Here is a 22,864-nt window from a genome sequence, read left to right as displayed (position 1 = left end):
CGGAAGGGCTTGAAACATACAAAAAGAACTGAAATTTAGTATGGTGAGTGTCAAGTCTCAAGGATAAGTAACATGCCCAAAGTCACACAAGGCTTAACCTGGGATTTAAACCCAAGATTCCTAAATTCACACTCTTTCTACTCCTTTAAGCAAGTCTTCAAACTTTTAACTTGAGGAATACTGAAAATGTGTAAAATCAAAATTGAACCTCACTGCTTCTTATTTATCATCTGGTTGTGATTTTCGGAGGAAGCTGTCAAATTCAAAGGCAGTAAAAGAACAACTGAACCAAGGATAACTGAGATAAAAATGTAATTTAAAAAGAAATGATCAGATTCAACAATCATTTTAAGAATTAGGATGGGGGAAGGGAAATAAATAAACCCAGTTTCTGTTTTAAGTTGTCATTTAAAACTTTCATTCCTCTTTCAAGTAATTAAATTAGTAAAAATCAGATCCTTTGCCCATTGCCTCAATTTTATTTCCATTAAAGAGAAATAAATTGAATAGTGGTATTTTTGTTTAAAGAATATACCTACTCTAATAATATAAAATTCTCAATTTAAATCGTTGTGGTTGACATGTTGTGAGAACACATTCTAAGAACTCCTACATTGTCTAGCAGATGAAGTGCTCAGATGCACAACTCAGAAACTGTACATCAATTTCTAAGAAATTCTCACAGAAAATTCACATCCTTTCAGCTGAAAAGGGAAACCTTTATGCGTGTCACTTGCACTCGCAGTGACTGCCAGAAGACTTGGACGTTGCTATTAATAAGGATCCCTGCTGTTGCTGCACTTGTGATTTATCATCTTCACGTCTAAGTGGGAGGAGGTCAGATCAGACAGAGGAAGCTATTCATTCAAAGGTGGCATTTCTCCTTCCACAGCCAGTGCTTTAAAACACAGTAATTCACAGCTAATTAATGGTTGTCTTTCGTGTCATTAGAATTTTGTTTATTGAGTTTACAATACAAGCTGCTACTTTCTAATATAATTCAAGAACATTATCATTAAGGTTGAAAGTGTGCCTCTGCAATTAGGAGCCCTGACTCTTCTCCCATATTGAAGAAATTAGCTACTACATCAAGTAGCCTGATCCTTTATTCAAAGGGTAAAGATCAAGAAATTTCATGATTTAAAACATTGTGCTACACATATTATTGGCTTCCCAAACTCTAATTAATAGTCAGTGACATTTGTTTACCTATTCTCTTTCATTAATATTTATGAAAGTATACAAATATTTTATAGGCCTAATAGATGAGATATGGAGCAATGCTTTATTGACTTTTGTTATCTTTACAAGGCAGCTCAATAATAAATAGTTGAGGTGTTTAGACTGTAACACTGAACCTAGTCTTACTGGTACTCTGTTTCCTTATCTCTTAGACCTGAAATACATAGCAACTGGAAATAAATTTATCATCCACTGGGAAAATTCATCTAGGTCTGAGAAATCAAATTTATATTCTGCATGTTCTTTTAAGTATTTCATCAATTCTGGGATGAGTTCAATGGAGAGCAGTATTTCTTTCAGAATACCAAATAATTAAGAATAAACACTGCACTCCCTTTTGTAATCTAATACTATCAATTCTGGCTTCAGATTTTATTTTCAGTTACTGCATTTTAATATATTCCTCTTAGTATATAATGTGTTTTCTTGATGATACAGTTCATCTTGGGGACTGTCATTTCACTCCAGAGACAAACTAAATCATGGTAACTTGAAGATTAACTACAAAGTGATACGAAAACTCACTTATTATCTCCTATGAAACACTCAGAGTTGTACTGATAGAGATCTATCTGCCCAATCCTTTGCTGTGGTCACCAACCAATACCTCTACATTGCACTTAGGGATCTTGTCCGAAAGTTCCTCTTGCCTATTTTATATGATATTTGAGCTGTCTATAAAGAATCACCAGGGTCTTGATTTTTCAAAATTCAAGTTTTAGGTACAATTAATGAATGATAGAATATCCCATCATTAAATAAACTTCACCCATATTGCTAACTTTTGATAGCACCTACTATCTTCTTCCCCACACAACCACTCGGAATGAAAACTAGTTGTCAGGCCTTTAATACAGACTAGATTGACATGGCCTAAAACTATGCAACACTTTGAAGGGTCTTACACTTTCCTTCCAGAGATGCCCTGATTTTTAAGGAACCCAGAACTAATCCACAGCTAATGATCTTTCACATACTAGGTTGAATATTGGCAATAAATGTCTTTAATACAACAAGTGTCCTGTTAAAAATAGTTCAGAAGGAGATCTTTATTCGACCTTAACGTAATTGATCTACGGGATTAAAATTAAGCCCTACATTCATACTGACTAATGTGCCAAAACATGGGGCAATAAACTTATTAAGCAAGCCTCTTCCTGACATCAAAAGATTGACTAATGAATGTACATTTGTTTTCAATTAAAATAAGCAGATTAATATGTGTTTATATCAATTTTTATGATACCATGTTTAATTGACCTTTAACTGGAAACTGTATTCACTTGCTATTTTCATTTGTTGCATTCATCGTTTTATTTTGCACACATTTATTTTGGAATAATTACAGAATTACAAAAAAGTTTAAAAAATTGTATAGACTTCAAACATAATCTTTACAGTTTCTTCTAATGTTAACATCTTATATTATCATGGTACTTTGTCAAAACTGAGAAACCAACATTTGTAAATTACTACTGACTGAGTTCGAGACTTCATAAATTTTTCCTTTAATATCATTTTACTGTTTTTTTTTTCCCCAAGATCCAATTTAGGATTACTTCATTGTATTTAGTTGTCATGCCTCTTTAGGACACTCTTTACTATGACAGTTCTTCAGTATTTTTTTTTTTTTTGATGACATTGACAGTTATGAGGAGTATGAGTCACATACTTTACAGAATGTTCCTTAATTTGGGTTTATCTGATGCTTTTCTCATGATTAGTTTGTGGTTATTGGTTTTCTTAACAAACACCTCAAAGATGGAGTGCCTTTCTCATCTCAATATGTAAGTGGCACAACATTTCAGCTTGACATCATTAGGAATGTTAACCTTGATTATTTGTCTAAGGTGGTGCTTGCCAGCATTCTCTACCATAAAACGATTATTTTTCCTTATCCATATGCCATTATTTGGAAGTGTCATTAGGTTCACCCCACATTCTAGGAGATGGTTTAAATTCCACCTTCTGGGGGAAGGGAGTAGTGATCTAATAGGTTACAAGGAAGATTTGACCCTTCTCTCCTGCCCATATTTTAAAAATATGACAATATTGATTATCATCAATACCTCATGTCAGTGGTGTCTATCTTCCCAAAGTAAGTATCATTCAATCACATATGAGTATCTTTAATTACAAAGAAATGAGAAATTTGTAGTGAATATTTTGATAGTTTTACCAATTACTGGCCTCTTTACCTTCCCATAAGAGAAAGGAAATATATTTTCTCCTTTTCAAATGACTAGTTTTCATATTTTAATGAAAAAAGAGTACACATAAAAGTAAGAATCTAAAATATTTTTAGTAGACTTGGTTACCTGCTATGAGAAAATCCCATTATACTTTAGCATTTCTTATAATCATTTTTATTAATTGTTCATACTTTAAAGAGACCCTGTGAGACAGCCCTATTCATGAGTGCAAAGATGTACACTTGGCCTGCTGCTCTAAGCCTAGGTGAGTTTACTTGTGATTCTCAGAACTTACACATCTCTCTTTAAGCAAGTTTAAATTAAAAACAAAGTGAATTTAGAAATACTGAAACAGAGAAATTTAACCAAATGGACACAAATATACTTATTGTGATCTAAATTAGTTTTATCGATTTGGCTTCTAGAATTTATTCACTGACTCACTTCATGTGTTTTAAGTCTAGCACATGTCAAACTTTGTGGTAGGTGCTGGAGACGTATGTGGGGAAGACAGTCTCTACCTATAAGAAAATGATTACCTAGTGTGGGTAGACAGACACAGTAAATGAACAATGAATTCTACAGTGAATATGTGCTATTGTAAATATGGAAAAGGGGAGCTTTGGTGGCACAAAGCCCTAAGAGTTTACTTTCTCTGGTAGACCATGGAAAAACATTTTAAAGAAAGTGACCTATACTCTGAGCCTTAAGAGAGGCATTAACCCACAGAACAATCAACAAGTAGAGATTCCTGGCAGACAGAAAAGTATATAACAAGGCAAAATGATATCCACGTAACAGGCCATATTCAGGGAAATAGTTTTTGCATGTCAGAATATGTATGGAGGCTGCATAAAAGAAGGCTGAGGAAGAGACTAGTGGCCAAATCACAAATGGACCTACACCATGTGAAGGAATTTTTGCTTTGACCTAAAAGCTAAGCTTTATACAGTATCATTTTTAAGAGCAGTCTGGCACAGTGTCAAGACTCAGAGCCCACGCAGAATGTAACTGAAGTACAGAGCACATGATCATAGCAATGGAAATGAAGGAAGGTGAGTCATTTGCTAATTTGTTTAGAAGAACAGGTTTCTCTTTGGGAAATGCTTGAGTAGGAGCAGAATGAGATTAAGGTTCAGATAATGGAGGTGACCATCAAACTTGTTCATGAATACGGCTAGTAGGTGATTGGAGATGAAGCTATTTCCTGACTTACGCAAGGCAATTTGTCCTTAAAAACACTTTTAGGGCAAAGTGTTAGGAGAAGTTTTAAAAGTATTTGCCATTTAAATTACTAGCACACAAATAGTTGAATAGTAAAGAAAAACAAACATGTATTCTAGATATTTCTGCAAAAGGCTTTAATTCACTCCCCCTCCAAAATAAAACTCAGAACAAAGTCAAGGGAAATCACCAAAAGACATCCAAATGATGTACAAGATTATTAAAATTATAAATTTCCAAACTATGCACACTGTTATTAGAGTTAAGGATTAACATATAATTTGCTGGGTCCAGTGGAAACTAAAAATGCAGGACCCTTTTTTAAAAACCAAGAAGTGCTACTATCAGAAATAAAAGAGGAAACATCACCATAGATTCCATAAGAATTAAAAGGAGAATAAAGGCATTCTATAAATAGGTCTGTGCTCATATATTTTATAACTTAGATGAAATGGACCAATTCTTTAAAAAACATACATCTTCTGAAACACACACAAGAGGAAATAGACAGTCTGAATAGGCCTATATCTATAAAAGAAATTGAATTAATTATTGATAATTTTCCAAAACAGAAATTACTAGGCCAAGATGAGTTCACTGGTGAAGTCTATCAAACATTTAAGTAAGAAAGTATGCCAGTTCTCTACAATGTCTTTCAGAAGAGAGAAGTAGAGGTAACACTTCCTATCTCGCTATATGAGGCTAACATTACTCTAATACCAGTATCAGACAAAGATATTACAAGAAAACTACTCACCAATATTGCTTATGAATATAGATGCAAAAACGTTCAACAAAGGTTATCATCTCAAATCCAAAACAAGTATAAAAAGATAAACCACAGTCAAGCAGGATCTATCCCAAGTATGCAAGGCTGGTTCAACACTGGAAATTCAACTACTATAATCCATCACATCAACCACCATTAAAAAAAAAAAAAATCACAGGACCAAACCAATAGCTTTGTCAGAAAAAGCACATGACAAAATCCAACACCCATTCATGATAAAAACTCTTACGCTAGGTATATGAGGAAATTTCTTACCTTGATAAAGATTACAAAAAACCTACAGCTAACCTCATACTTAATGGTGAAAAATTAGTTTTCCCTCTGAGATCAGTTACAAGGCAAGGCTTTTAATTTTTTTTATTGAAGTATAGTTGACTTACAGTTTTGTGTGGTTTCAGGTATACAGCAGAGAGATTCAGGTATACATACATATATTCTTTTTCAGATTCTTTTCCATTATACATTATTATAAGATATTGAATACAGTACTATGTGCTATACATTAGGTATCTGTTGTTTATCTGTTTTATATATAGTAGTGTGTATATGTTAATCCCAAACTCCTAATTTATCCCTCCCCTCCTTTCCCCTTTGGTAATCATTAATTTGTTTTCTATGTCTGTGAGTCTATTTCTGTTTTGTCTATTTCTCTTTCTCTGTTGAATTTACTTCAGTTAATATGGTAATCTCTTGGTGCATCTATGTTGCTGCAAATGATATTGTTTCATTCTTTTCTATGGCTGAGTAATATTTCATCGTGTGTGTGTTACTGTAATTCCTACTAAAAGCATGAATATTAAAACTATGAGGTCACAGGAAAAATCATAAATCCAAGAACATCATCATATAGATGTGTTAGTCTGTGCCCTCCCTGAAGGAAATTCCAAAATGGGATTGGACTTGCAAGACATTTATAGAGAAAAATGCTAACTAAGATTAAAAGGGAAGGAGCAGAAGTAATGGGAAGCCTTTTAGACCCTAAAGTAGTTCTCCTACATACAACAGAAATAGGGGGAAAGGACTGGGTAGAAAAAGCCTCAGAGTGCAGCACAACTCTGAAAAAGTCTGTCAGGCTAACAGGAAGTGTTTGGACCAGTCTTATATGGAAGAATTCCAAATTGACATCTACAGCTCCAACCTTTCCCTTTAATTTCTGAATCATATATCCATTACCTACTTGGCATCTCCATTTTAATATCCCATACACATTCCTAACTTAATATGTCCGAAATAGACCTTTTATTTCCCCTGTAAATCTGCTCCTCTCGCACTCTTCCCTCTCTAAATGAAAACTTCAACCTTTCAATTGTTGACTTCTCATTCTTTCTCATTTTATCATATCTAGTCCACGAGCACAAGGTGTTGAGTTTACCTTCAAAATATATCGATTTCTTACACATTCAGGAAATATGTATTCAGCCCCTCATCTTTAGTAGGTACTGTTTGGGAAACAGTGTGGGAAAGTGTGCAGGAAACAGAGCCAATAAAGCCTGTCCTCCTGCAGCTTGCATTAGACTGAGGCAAAGTCCACAGAGAAAGCAACGTAAACGTAACTTGTTATGTAGTTGTCTGTCAAACTAATAGCACAGTTTCTTCCCTACCTGCTAACTCCTATCTTTGTTTAGGATACCCAGCTCCCAGATTCCACCACTCCGATATTAGAAGCTAGAGATTACTGACTGCTCATGGAGGTTTGAGAACTTTAGACTTATTTTGATACACACTGGGGATCTGGATCTCGCTTTTGAGTCCAGAAGAAAACATGATGGGGGCGAGGTGAAGGGTGTGGTTAGGCTACGTTGTCAGGTACTAGTCAATGGTGAAATTCAAAATCATGTTTGTGAAGAAAAGAACACAGTAGAAATAATATGAATACTAAGAATCAGACTAGAAGACAAGGAAAGGCTTTAATCATGATAACTGAACACAGCCTTAGAAGTTAGGAAGAAGAAGAACGTGGTGCAAGGGAAAGGGCATATTTTTATACTGCAGTCTGTGTAAGGCTGGGTTTGAAGTCATCCTTTGTTTAAATAGTATTAATTGAACTTTTTTTTACATGCCAAGAACTTGCCTAGATACTTGGTATATTATAATGAACAAGTACAATGTCCCTAATCTCATGAAACTTATATTTTAGTGGGAGAAAGACACTGATTACATAAACAAGTAATACGATAACAGATGTAGGAAAGAGGAAGAAATATAAAGTGGGGTCATACTGTAGAAACTGATGGGGGAAGGTGCTATTTTAAGTAGAATGGGCATTGAAGATCTCTCTGAGAGGGTAATATTAAGTTGGACAAAACAGAGGGGATAGGAGATACAAAAACACTGAGATGGAAACATCCTTGGCTTACCAAGGAATAGTAAGGAAGTGGTTGTGACTGGAGACTAAAATAGATGGGAGAATGGCAGGAGAGATCAGAGAGTCAAATGATGCAGCGGTCAAACCATGCACGGCTTAGATAATCATGGAAAGGAATACGGATTTTTAGAGAAATGAGATGTCACTAGAAGTTCTTAAGGATAACTTAATTATACTTAAAAAGAATGACACTTATTTCTTTGTTGATAATAAACTCTGGGACAGGAGCAAAAATGACTTTACAGAAATCTAACTTCCTACTTTATTTTTCTTTTGCTCTAAACAATTACCACATAACATTTCACCAAGTAAGTAGACTGAGAGTAGAGGTACTTGTTTGTTGTTAATTGGCAGATTAGAAGCTGACTTTTTTGATTCTCCTGAATGTTAATATTCTTATTCCTTTTGTCCACTGCAACATTTCTTATTACTTCGAGTAAAAATCTGTTATGGGTTTTTATAAAAGATGTGTAATATGTGAATATCTGATACTGTCTTACCTCCAGAGGCTAATAAAGTGTTAATTACTGATTTTTGGATTAGTATAAATGATTTACAGATAAGCTTAACTATTTGTAAAATAGGTCAATTAGAATAACAACAACAGCAACAACAACAACTATCCCCTTTACACGGTCACGCTGAACTAGAGCCGGGGCCTGGAATCGGGCCGAAGCTTCCGCCGCGCCCGCCGCCTCCCGACCATGGACCCCCGCAAAGTGAGCGAGCTTCGAGCCTTCGTGAAAATGTGTAAGCAGGACCCAAGCGTTCTGCACACCAAAGAAATGCGCTTCCTGAGGGAGTGAGTGGAGAGCATGGGGGGTAAGATACCACCTGCTACTCACAAAACTAAATCAGAAGAAAATACCCAGGAAGAAAAAACAGATAGTAAGAAGGCGGAGGAAAACATAAAGGCAGACGAACCATCAGTGAGGAAAGTGATCTAGAAGTTGACAATGAAGGTGATTGAACCAGACACTGATGCCCCTCAAGAAATGGGTGATGAAAATGTAGAGGTAACCGAGGAGATGATGGATCAGGCAAATGATAAAAAAAGTGGCTGCCATTGATTCCCTAAATGAAGGTGAACTACAGAAAGCCACTGACTTGTTTACAGATGCCATCAAGCTAAACCCTCGCTTGGCCATTTTACACGCCAAGAGAGCCAGTGTCTTCATCCAATTACAGAAGCCAAATGCTGCCATCCGAGACTGTGACAGAGCTATTGAAATAAATCCTGATTCAGCTCAGCCATACAAGTGGCGAGGGAAAGCACACAGACTTCTGGGCCATTGGGAAGAAGCAGCCCATGATCTTGCCCTTGACTGTAAACTGGATTATGATGAAGATGCTAGTGCAATGCTCAAAGAAGTTCAACCAAGGGCCCAGAAAATTGCTGAACATCGGGGAAAGTATGAGAGAAAACGTGAAGAGCGGGAAATCAAAGAATAGAAAGAGTTAAGAAGGCTCGGGAAGAACATGAGACAGCCCAGAGGGAGGAAGAAGCCAGACGACAATCAGGAGCTCAATATGGCTCTTTTCCAGGTGGTTTTTCTGGGGGAATGCCTGGTAATTTTCCTGGAGGAATGCCTGGAATGGGAGGCGGCATGCCTGGGATGGCAGGAATGCCTGGGCTCAATGAAATTCTTAGTAATCCAGAGGTTCTTGCAGCCATGCAGGATCCAGAAGTTATGGTGGCCTTCCAGGATGTGGCCCAGAACCCAGCCAATATGTCAAAATATCAGAGCAACCCAAAGGTTTTGAATCTCATCAGTAAATTGCCAGCCAAATTTGGAGGTCAAGCATAATGCCCTTCTGACAAATACAGCCCTTGCTGAAGGAAAAGCAACTGAGATCACCTAATGGATGTCACAATAATACAAACCAGTGTACCTCTGACCTTCTCGTGAAGGAAGCTGGGGTGCTTTGAAGATAATCCCTACCCCTCTGCCCCAAATGCAGCTGAAGCATTTTACAGTGGTTTGCCATTAGGATATTCATTCAGATAATGTTTTCCTACTAGGAATTAAAAACTTTAAACAATTTTTAAAACTTAAAAATATTTAAAACAAATTAAAAGGGTGTGTTAATCCCTAAAATAATAATAACAACAACAACAACAACAACTATATATCATTTTTTACTAACCACTTACTGTTGCTGGGCAAAAAGTTAACATTTTATACGTGTGTTTGTATATTTATGTTTATATTAGGTTTCATTTTTATTGTCACAAAGTCTGTAAGTAATAGGCGCATTTATTATTCTCATTTTGCTGAGATGAAACAGGGACTTACTGGTGGTTACATAACTAATCCAAGGTCACATATAGAGAAAGTGGTGAACAATGGACTATGTCCCACACTCTGAATCTAAAGCCAGTAGGCTTAAGCTGTATCAGCTTGAAGGAAGAATTTTGGGTTGGGATTATCCCTAAAATACATCATGCCCTGTATCTGATAATATGGTGGAACTGGTATCTAGAGAAATTCTCTTAGCATAGAGCACCTAAAAATTCTAGATGAAATACAACATACATATTTTTAAATGCATGGCTGAGCTAACAGAAAAGGGAAATTCTCAGATGGAGAAGTGATGAGAAAACATGAACTCAGTGAGAAAAGAAGACGCTAAAATCTGTATTTGCCAGAGATATCTTTTCATTCATCTTTGATGGTATAGGCTTTGGCTTTAAAGGTTAAAGATGTACTCAATCTATGACAGAATCTTAAAAGCAGCTTACAATGGGAAGTCAAAGACCAGTACAGGATGTCAGGACTCCCACCTGGTGAATCCATCAGTCAGTACACTAAAGACAGAGGGTAAAGATACTTTTCTGTCACATCATTGTTTCTGTTTAAAAGGAATAAAGAAAAAAAGTTTCACATGAGAATTCATAACCACAAATCTGACTTTAAAGAGGTGGGATTGGAATTCATACTACTTGTACGGTCTAAAACTGTAGCTGACAATGTTTTTCTGCAAATGGCCAGATAGCAAATATTTTAGTTTGTGAACCATATGGTTTCTGTTGGAGCCACTCAATTCTGCCATTGTAGTAGAAAAAGCAGCCAAGAACAAAATAGAACTGTGGCTGTGTTCCAATAAAACTTTATTCATAAAATCAATCAGCAGGCTAAATTTGCTCTGCAGGCTGTAATTTGCTGACCTCTGGCCAAAAGTACCTGAAGTGAAACATTAGCTTTAAGAGATCCCATGCTGGTAATGATGCAGGGATCTGGCAAAGCAAAACAGAAATCACTTTTGGAGAAAATACTTCCAACACAGGCTTCACAGAATTCCCATAAATAATGTTCCAAGGAACGTAAGTTAAACAGGAAAGGAACAACCATGAACAAAAGTCAACAAAAACAATATACAAGGAGAATGAGAAGGTCTGATATCTCTAATCAGTGTTCTGAAGTAGAATGACTAAGAATTTTTCAGAATTCATAAAAGATACCAGTTCTCAGATTCAGGAAATCAAGTGAATTTTTAGAAGAATTTTTTTTAAAAAGTCGCATCTAGAACATAACACCAAACCAAAGGAACACATTAAATTTTCTCAAAGTTCTAAGATAAAAAATCTGCCATCCTAGAGTTGTATACTGTGAAAGGCATTATTTCATAATAGTGAACTAAAGACATTTTCAGGTTCCCTACGAATTGAGACAGTTTACCAACTATATATTTTTACTAACAGAACTTCTAAACAACATACTTCAAGATCAGAGAAACAGTACATATACGTGGGTAGATTTACCCACTACTGACTATACAAGAATACCTCGTTTTATTGCACTTTGGTTTACCACACTTTATAGACACTGTGTTTCTTACAAAGTGAAGGTTTATGATAACCCTGCATCAATCAAATCTACTGCCACCATTTTTTCAACATTATTTTAAAATTAAGGTATGTACATTGTTCTTTTTTAGACATAATGCTTTTGCACACTTAAGACTACGATACAGCGTAAGCATAACTTTTGTAGGCATTGGGAAACCAAAAAATTCCTGTGAATTTATTTTGATATTTGCTTTAATGTAGTAATCTGGAACTGAAGCTGCAATATCTCCAAGAAATGCCTGTATAAAGGATTAGCAAGAATACTTAATATTTGGGGAATAAAAAATGCAAAATTAAATATGATAAACAATATCAAAATAAGTTGGGAAGGGGTGATTTGACTTAAAGCAGTCTAAGACACTTGCATTTTGGGGGATGGTGATTAACTTTAGAATTTATAAGTTTAAATATTTCTGATAAAATATCTTTTATGACTACACAATAGCTAAAATGTGTAAAAATTCCAAACTAGATGATCAAAAAAACAATTAAATGATGTTTGGGGAGATTTAGAGGATTACGTACATTTACACAGAGACAGGAATAAATATATGTTGGAAATAAGAACATTCAGTAATATTTACTGGATAGTCAGGTAAAGAATATCAAGGTAGCTGAATTTTGGGTAGAAAAAAAAAAAACCAGATGTAATTTTGCATTTCATATGTAAACAGTGATACAAGTTTGAATTGCTGTTCATCATTATGTGAACTCTGCAAACCAAAATATCAGTCAACAAATGCAAACATTGTGAAATCCCATCTTCTTGTTGGCTGAGCTTCCAGGAATGACAGAACACCAGCCTCACAGGAGGCCAATTATAGCAATGTAGCCTCCAGGCTCCCATAATCACAACATTTGTAAAAGTCCCCTTCATGGATGGTTTACAGTAGATTTTATTACAGCTTTCATGTTGTCCAGAGATTTTAGAACATACTGTGCTAATAATATCAGCAAATGACCAATTAAAAACCAGATAAGCAAAATTATTACTTTTAACTGGAAATAATTTTTGAAGTTTTAAACTGTTCTAATATGATAGTAATCATTTATTTTTAAATACTTAAAAGCTAATTACCCACTAACTTTACATACTTCAGAACACAAACACTATTCAAGTATAGTATTCTAATTTATAATTCAAATACAAACTTATCATATTGCTAAGATGATGATAAGATACAAACATGTCTAACACAAAATCATAAGCATGTCAAACCGACAAAAAAAATGTGGTGCCAGACCTTGAAGGTTTAATTGCTGTTTCTGAAATTTGAGGAAAACTTCAATCACATCAAACACTGTTTAAGACTTTTATACTCAATTTTTTTTAAGTAAATCCATTTCTAAATACAAAAGTTGCCCTAGGTGTTAATTAACAAAACATATTTCATTATTGGTTAAACAAGATTAAAAAAATCAAGGCTTTTTTCATGGAAAAGGGAAATCCAAAATCTGTCAATCTAAAGTTGAAAAAGATGTAATGTCTTTACCAATACTATTTTGGTCAATATAAACATTTGCAGATAGAAACACCTTGTTAGAGCTTATTTCACAGAGATGCTTTTAACATGGATTTTTTTTTTTATAAGAGGCATCATCTTATTGTATATATAAAGTGTGTCCTTGGGGAGACCCTATTAACATGTGAATGAGAAGTAATTCCCTATGTAAGAGCTGCAAACTGAAATTTTAAAGCCTCTTATCTTTGATCAAACACACTTCAAAACTTTCTCCCTTTTGATATCAACTATGTTTCTACCTAGTGTCATCCCATCCCCCTGTTCAAAATTCTTTATTGTGTCCCTATCACTGACCCAAAAAAATCATAAAGAAAATTTTGTGTAACAGATAAGGCCATTTTGAATTGTTTCAGTACCTTCCTGTGTGACTGTTTTTTTTTTTTTTTTCAAAACAAATGATGCTCCTACCATACTTGTAACCAAATCATCACACAGCCAGATACAAACTCATGCTGTTCTCTCTGCCCCACATGCCTTCTCCCATCTCTGTCCTTATCTACCTTATTGACTCTATTCAACTTTCAAGTCTCATCTAAAATGTCACTTCTTCGGGTAATTTCTGGCTGTCTATATCTAGTAGGTGCTTCTTCCTTTGTGCTCATAGGAATTAAAAATATTTTTACATGTATTGTTATGTGTTAACACGTGTATGTATACATGTATGTACACATAAATGCACAGGTATATCTGTATATGTATCTACACTTACAGTTATCTATATAATGTATGTGTATATATTTTTATATTAATAAAACCTAACATAGCATAGTATCTGAAAACAGTCTACTCAAAAAGTCAAGTAGATCTATTAATAAAGCTTGCTAGCTCTTCTAATTTAGTTTCACAATAAACAGTTTTTACCACCTTGACTCATCCTTAGGACATAATTTCTCTTAATGATTATAGCAATATTTGCAGCTAGTGATTAAATATTATTCCTGCCTTTCCAGGAGAAAACACATTTCAATAATGCTATAGTTTTTCTCAGAGCTCTTCTCTACCACTCATTTTATCAGGATGTAAAGATGATGTATTTCACAAAAAAATGTCAGTTGTAACAATAACATAAAATTTGCTCTGTGGAGCAGTTGTAATGAGACTATGCTTAGTATCAAGAGGAACTCAAGTCAGATTTACAAAACTCTTAAAAGAATTTAAACTATATGATCAGCTGGTTATTCATTATATGGTTAAATTTTTCCTCCCTTTATTTTTTCTTCCTTCATTACAACTGAAAATCAGAAAAATAGTATAGATAAATCCTACAATTCTTCATTTTAAATACAAAATTACTAATTTATTATTGTAAGAGATTTAATTCAGTATAACATGATTATTCAACTCTAACTTAAATCTTAGAAATTGAATAATTCACAGTAAGGGAAAAGGTTCTGTCAGTATTTGACAACACAGTTATCTGTTATTAAATACCGTTTGAAATTAAATAAATTATATTCACAAATAATCTACACTATAAAAGTAGATAAGTAAGAAAACAAAGGGAAGGGAAAGAAATTATAATGATCTTATGTAGATTCTCATGTAAACTTCAAGAAAATCAGATCAATATCCTGAAATATTATTAAAATCTAAATCTTGGTTTCATTGTAATTTTGAATAATTGAGTGAACAAATATGGTAAACTAATAGATCATAGTACTTAGAAGAGATTTTAAGTCTACTGACTCAACTCCAGCCTTCTGGTAAATACAGTATTTCTAACAAAGCAAATAAATTTCAGAAAATTAAAGTGAAATTTCAGTAGTTATGTAGTTCATTAAATCTTAAGGTAGGAAAAACTATAAAAAGTAGGAGAAGGATTTCAAGAGGCTAATATGTCGCATCCTAATGTAGGGAGAAATGATTTGAAGGTATGAAAACTCTTAACGATAACCCTGAGAGACAGCAGACACTGTTTAATACACAGAAGTATGTGGGGAAAATAAACTGTAAATTATTTTATCAAAAATTGGTAACAGGAAAAATCCACCAAAAACAAAAATTCATTTTCGTGAAAAACATATATTTGAAAATGAGTAAATCAGGTACAGAAAAAATGCAGATTCATTAATAGAAAATAGTTCAAGGACTTACTAGCTAAAATTTCACTATAAAGAAGACAAACTTTTAAAATCAGTTTTAAGCCCATACAAACATGAACTTTGATGTCCACATCTTAATCTGTTATCTTATCTTAGGACACTTCTTCATAGAATGATGTATATGCTTTAAAATGATAAAGACCCAGAAAAGACTTGCCCAGCTTGGGCACGTGTTAGTGAAACATACCAGTCAACAGCAATAGGAACAGCACTTTTCATGAGTCCCACAGGTAACCAGCTATATATGAAGAAGAGCAAATTATACTAGGTCAGAATTAACAAATGCTTTAACTGCTTAAATGCTGGTTAGGCTAATGAATAATTAAAATATATATGGTTTGTAAAATCATTTCAAGAGAAAGAACTTCAGCTTCAGAACTTAAATTTTGTTTCTCAACTACATTTTCTTGGTTTATTTTAGTCACATATCCTGTCATCATGTGAAAATACTATACATTTCATCTGCTTTGATTCTCCTGAGGAAAGGCTGGTTCCCTTGAGTAGTCTCATACAAATATCTAGCAGCAGTCTTCCATTTTATCCCCAAACTGGTTATGACTCTATAGTTCTTCCCCTTCTAGCCTATATATACCCTGAACGTGTATGACACTTTATGAAGTAAATGCAACTTCCCTTATGGAGAGACCAGAACCTGAGCAACTTAACTGAATAATGATAATTATCTGAGCTTGAGTTCCCATCTCAAAGAATAAACAAAGGTGATTTTTTTTATCCTAGACAGAAATCTAAACAGTTTGACTTTGTAATGATCTAGCAAAACATATTCTAACCATTGGGTGTGCACCATGTCTGTTCAGTGATACTAGACTCTGGATAAACAGTTAAAAGTGAAAAAAAATGCAACTACTTATGTACAGAAGGACAATGAATTTTAAAAGAAGGTTTATGAAGTCCCATGCCCCTTGACCTTCTCTTATTACTACTGCCTGGTGAACCTTTTCAAGAAGAATGGTATATATCTTTATCTATGACAGTCCATTTAGCAATCACAATATTCCTTTAAGTTAGATAAATTGTCCAGTCACTTAACAAGAAGAAAGGCCAACGTCAACTGCAGCAAAGGTCACTCAATCCAGTTTTGTTCTACATTAAATTGTCATCAGATCTGCACAGCAATTTCATCAATAATGCATCTAACTAGAATGTTCCAAAATTTAGAAATCAACTGCCTGCCCTATGGGAAAAATGAAGTAGGTAAATAAGACACAACTTTCCAAGGCAAAGTCAAGGGTATTGAACCCAAGATCATCCTCTTGCCAAGAGTCTCATTTATCATTTAAACTAAAAATGACTTTTAGAAATAACTCTATTGGTTCACCATTTGTCCTTACAGAGATTACACAGGTCAATGTCACGGGAATTTTGTAAATATGAGTTTGACTTTCTCTGACAAACTAGACAAGCAATGACTATGAGAAAGAAGCAAAGTATATTATGATATTAGGACCTGAATCTAATAATGGGGAGTCTGGCACACAGATCCAGAAAGAGGGGCAATCTACAGGACAACTGACCTGAACTCTTCCAGAGATCAGTCGTCATGAAGAAGAGAAGGAGGTAGAGGGAGGGATTCAGAATGGGGGAGAATAAAGAACTCAGCCACTGCAATGAGTGAGCCTTGGTTTATCCAGGATTAAAGAACAACCAGGTAGCAAAGAGAGTATTTAAGAAAAATTGGGGAAATTAGGAAACGTGAAAATGTGGGAAATTTGAAGCTGTTACTTATTGTCTTATGTATGATGATGATGATGTAGCTTTGCATAAGAAGGTCTTGGTTTCTGGGAAACGCAAACTGAAATGTTTAGGGGTGAGTGTCATGATGTTTGTAGAGAACTTTCAATGACCTGGCAGAGTGGAAGAGTGTGTGTATCTTTGTGTGTGTAGACTGAGCAATCATGGGAAGAGATAAATAGCTCATGAATCTAAGGGAAGAGTGTACAAGGGTACACTGCATATTATTTCAACTTTTCCATGTTTTAAGACATTTTTATTTCTTTAAATCAGATCATGTTATTCGTCTGCTCAAAAATCTGTACTGGTATGCCATTTTATTTGGAATTATGCCATTCTTTATAGTGGCCCACAAAGTCCAGCATGATCTGATTCCTCATAATCTCTCTGACCTCTTTGCCGGTAATTCTCCCCTTTTCATTAAATAACTCCAGCCACTCTGGCATTTTTGTTGCTTCTCAAACACATCATGTACCCCTTTACATTAGCTTACATTGGCATGAAAACCTTATTCCTCTAGATGTATTCATTCCTCATTTAAAGACATGTCAATTGCACCTAGTCTAACCACCTTATTTAAAATCGTAACTCAGCTGCAACACACTATTAACCTCCTGTACATCTTTTTTATATCACTTCTCAAGTTGCTACATAGTTGATTACACAAAATGTTCACTTTTACTGTATGCAACACCCCAAAGTAAGCTCCGAAAGGGATGCATTTTGAGGTTTCCTGTTCACTGAAAAACCTAGAAGAGTTCCTGGCACATAACGGATTCTTACTTAATTCTTGTTGAAAGTTGAATGAAGAAAAGCTTTATGGCTTTTCTTGTAGTTAGAAAATGAAAGATCCTAGTGCAATTTTGTGGTAGAACACAATAGGTTCGGGAAAATAAATGCCCAAGTAGGAAACAGTTCAGCAGAGAGACACAGAAGTCTGGGAGGAGATCCAAGGAATAAGGAGATGGAATGAGAGATGACCTCGAGATATCTTAGATATTTGCTCACTTTTACAATATGAATGAGCTGAAAAGGGAGTGATAAATATACTGTCTATTCTCTAAATATTTTGTAACATGATGAAGCTCACTTACAATAAAAGGATTTAGAATAAATGTAATCCAGTGAGAAGCTCATGAAGTATTTGATAAATATGCAAGAAATATTTAATCAGAATTTAAAAAACAGTATCACAGTACTTTATTTTAGCACTAAATGCAGTAGTTACAAGAAAGTGCAATTTAAGATTAGAATAATATAAATATCCAGTTTTTTAAAATGTTGCTTGTTGACATTAACTTTTAAAATGCCTGAAATTAATAATTGCTATATATTACAAGTAATCATGAAAGTGTTTTTAGATTAAAGAAGAAATTGCCAAAATTAGGAACACTTCTGGTATTTACATCTAGGCATTTACTACCTCCCTGCGCATGTAATCTTAATTCAGCTGATTTATTAGTTTTGGCAGGAGTTCTTGAGTTCCTACTATTTACAAAGTACTACCTGTAGCTTTTCTATTCATTTATATCAAATAGATACTTCTATTTATCTTTTTATTTATATCTAGTTGACTTATTTATACTAATATTTACATATTTAGTTTTACTCACTAGTAGTTTAATTATAAATGAGAAATATTTCACTAAGTCCTCCTCTTTAATAATATGTCAAAAGACATGTGTTAAAAGTTTGCTCTCTGTAATTGTGATCTAAACATTCATTCCACTATTCCACATATGTTCATTCTTCTTTTACATACGGAATCAACAATTCTGATCTTTATCCATATTTAAAAAGAATTAAAAAATACTTGAAGAAAAAACTAGCATCAAATTGTTACCATGAATACATTTATAAAATTATTTTATTTCAATCACATTTTATCATTCCCAAAGACTTATTTAATCTATAAAAGGATCAAAGCTAGATCAGTTAATTTTAAGTGATTAGTATTTAAGTAATTAATGTTGTACTTAGAAGCCAAATCAAATATTTATTTTGCTAAAATGAATAATAAAATTCCAAGAATTATATTTTAACTGCAGTTATAATAATCTGGCTTAATCTTAGGCTTGCTCAATATTAGATCTTAATGAAATCATTCTATACAAGAAATTATAGAGTATATTTTCTGTTTTTCTAGAGTCAAAACTGTACTTTATAAAGGGCATGCTTAGTCCTGACAGTGAGCCACATTTTACCAATGTTTTCCAGGAAAAGGTCTAATATTATCGGTTGGAAATTGACAAATATATTTTCAATCTGACTTTTCAATTTTATTATTACTCACATCTTCCTAAAAATCTCTATTCCACACCAAGGCTTAAATACATTATGAGAAGCAAATCTTAAATAGGATTATCACAGATAATTCTCGATTGTGTGGTTTGAATGATTTGTTTCAAGCTTTCAGTGTTTTGAGAAAAATATGCGTGACATCATTTCCTTCTTAAAAAACAGTGATTGTGTATACTTCACAATAACACTAAAGCAAGGACAATATTTATAGATTAATATTCTTTATCTCCAAATCTACTGAATATGCTGAAATACATCAAGAGCTCTCGGCTAAATAAAACTTACGATACAGTAAAATACAGCATTCTTTGTAATATATTCTATTCTTTAAATCACAGTTATATGTGACAGGAAGAAATGTACTCATATCTAGAAGTCTGCATAATAAATACAGGAACATTTTGAAATGTTTTTGCATTTTTTGAAATTTGTTAATTGGAAGGCAATTCTGACACGTGATACAACATGGATGAACCTTGAAGACACTATGTTAAGTGAAATAAGGTAGCCACAGGAGGACAAATGCTGTGTGATTCGACTTTATGAAGTATCCAGAGCAGTCAAGTTCACAGAGATAGGAAGTAGAATGTAGTTTCCAGGGCCTGGGGGTGGAGGGAATGAGAAGTTGTTGTTTACTGGGTACAGATGCAAGATGAAAAATATTCTGGAGATGGATGATGGTGCTGGTTGCACAACAATGTGAACATACTTACCGCCACAGAAATGTACACTTAAAAATGGTGAAAATGATAAATTATATTAAATTATGTATATTTTACCACGTATGTATATAAAATGATAAATTATATAAAATTACATATATTTTACCACAATTCTAAAAAATAAAGACAGACTCAAACTAAATTTCCATAAATTAAATAAAATAACTATGAATATTCAAATATGAGGTAGTTACATATTCTCTAAATATTCCCCCAAAATGCCCTCACTACTGTAATTATAAAGGTACATTTGGTAAGGAAAATAAAGTTGATCTGATATTCTTTTAAAAGGTAACCTAAGTAGAGCAGGCTTCCTGTGTAGACATCTTCTGATAGTGAAGCAGATGTTTCCTAAGACGTGACTGGCCCAAGGGAGTTGAAATTTAAATGAAGCAAACTGAAAATGATTCTCTAGATAGCTTCTTTTAGGGGGGAGAAATTTGCCTCTTTCCAGACCACCAAAGATCTGAAACATGAAAGTTAGGGTATGTGTTTCATTTTCTCCTCCAGGGTAGCTAACAAATTTGTAGAAGAAGCTCTCCTGACCTCCCATATGAAATTTTGCCCCAGAGACTGAATCTGCATATGAAAAATCAGTCCCAATAATGAAACACATCAAGGCGCTGTGCCTACAATGCCTGGAAGGAAAATGTTGAAGGCTTTGTAATTTCTCAGAATTCCCAAGAGAAAAAAGGAAAATTAAAAAAACCTTCCCTTTATTATCTGGTCACTCTTCACAACCTCATTTTCTAATAGAGTGGGTGGTCCATTATAGTAAGATCTCATCTTCTGTGTTACGACTTTATATAGAACCTACTTTGAATTCTTATTGTGATGGATGAAGCACTACAACACGTTTGTCTCTTTTGGATTCTCCTGTTTTAATGTTTGCTGTGTTTTGTAAAACATAGGACTTTATGATTCCATTCTTCATACCCGATTTGTAAAATTTTTAAAAATCAGCTTTTGAAAACATTGATATTGTAGCTATTGAACAAACTGATGGCTTTTAATAATCTAGTATTTCAGAGCCAAAGCCAAAAACACATCCTGACCATTACTAAAACTATTTTCATTTAAAAGTCCTAACACTGGAGAGTTTGAAAGTAGTCCATCGCTTAAAAAAACTGAAGCACCAATTGTTGGTGGTTCTCCCTCATCAGGCCCAGTTTAAATTTAAGGCATTCCAGCCACCAATGCCAACCGCTATTACCTCTGAAACACTGCTATGGATGTTACAGTTGATTTAACATCAAAAAGTCTAACTACCCCACATTTGTTCATTTAGGCATTCTTTCTGTGTATATTCTCGGTTGTTACAAAAGCATTAAAAGATATAATTTATCATTTTTGAGAACAGAATGAAAAGTGATGCTTATTTTGCATGACAGCTAATCACCAGAGATAATGTGCAAATGGAGAAATACAAAAAGCAGTATCAATTGCTCAGCTCAATTTCTGAAAAGCCCATTTCCTTGAGAGGATGCAAAGTTACAGTTGTTTCTACCAGCAGAAGGGGACATTTCATGTCATTTGATAATATTTTCAAGAGATTCATTATACTTTTTTTCCCCCAAGGAGACCAAAATTCCATAAAGATAATGCTCACAGGTCCAACAACACAGAGAATATTAAAGCCAGTAGACCCAATAAACTGACAGAAAAGACCATCATTCTGCCCGAATGGTGCCACAAAAGCTGCTACAAATGTAAATTCCGTACACACACACACACACACACATTTTAACTTGTAGCCTTGAGTGACTTGCGGCCAGTACCTAGGATGCAGTATATTCTAATACGATTCAAAGTCTATCTGAAGGGGCAGATCATCCCCCTTACTGGAGACTCACAGCAGGGAATAAAGAAGATGATTCCTAGATCCTACCTATTTGTAAGTCTTCTAAATTTCCAATGTTCATCTAGGGTAAACAGTCCTGTAGAATTCCATACTACTTAAAGTCCATGGATGTAAGGAAGGCATCAGTGAAGTCAAAACCTGCAAATCTATGTTAAATTACTAATATATAACAGGAATTAAATAACTGGTATGGGAATCATGGCTTGCTTCGCTTTTGAACATGGTATACTTTTTCTGTCATATTCCTGAATACATTACAGAATGAAAGCTGTTAAAATTGTATCAGTTCCTACAACAAGAAAACCCTTCTCCATGCAGTAGATAAATTAACAGACTTGGGGTGTCAGTTTCTCAATGGGACTTTGGAAAAGATAATCCACTAAACAGATTCCTAGGAGTTCCTAAAAGATAAAAACATCTTTCTCACACATTTCAACACTTGATTCTAACATAAACCCATTCATTATTCCTTACTGGACAATGTTTTACTTAATAACTAACCAAGTTTAACACTTACTTAAAGGGTATCTAGAGTTTCACATCCATGTTTTAAGATTTGTACTTGGTTTATCATGTCAACAAAAATAAAGCTCAATCTTACTGAGTCTCTATTTCTGAGGAGATCAAACAAAATGGAAACTGAGAAAGGAAGATGGGAGAGCAGGGAAACAAAAGAAGAGTAACTTTCTTGTGGAAAATTTATCAGCTTAGAAATAAAGTTATCTTTAAAAACTGATGAAGTATTTTTAAAATAATGAAGAATCATGTTTACATTCAGAGATCAAAATTCAAGTCTTATGCCTAGAGAGACAATTAAAAGAAAACAACTGCACACAATTTTTTAGAAACTGTTCTCATGTGAACAGAAATTATCACACTGAAATCATATAATGAGTAATAGATGAATGATTCTACAAATCATATACACAAATAAAATACA

At 34.1% G+C, this 22,864-nt stretch overlaps 1 protein-coding gene and 1 pseudogene across 7 annotated transcripts in view; one reads left to right on the top strand and one right to left on the bottom strand.

Moving 5' to 3' along the window:
* Positions 1 to 22,864, bottom strand: part of THSD7A (thrombospondin type 1 domain containing 7A) — a 557,221-nt gene that overhangs the window by 304,553 nt on the left and 229,804 nt on the right. The window lies entirely within an intron of this gene.
* LOC105083034 (hsc70-interacting protein pseudogene) lies at positions 8,503 to 9,886 on the top strand (annotated as a pseudogene).

Source organism: Camelus bactrianus, chromosome 7, assembly GCF_048773025.1.
Source record: "Camelus bactrianus isolate YW-2024 breed Bactrian camel chromosome 7, ASM4877302v1, whole genome shotgun sequence".
Lineage (NCBI taxonomy): Eukaryota > Metazoa > Chordata > Mammalia > Artiodactyla > Camelidae > Camelus > Camelus bactrianus.
This window is presented reverse-complemented; position numbering and strand designations above follow the sequence as displayed.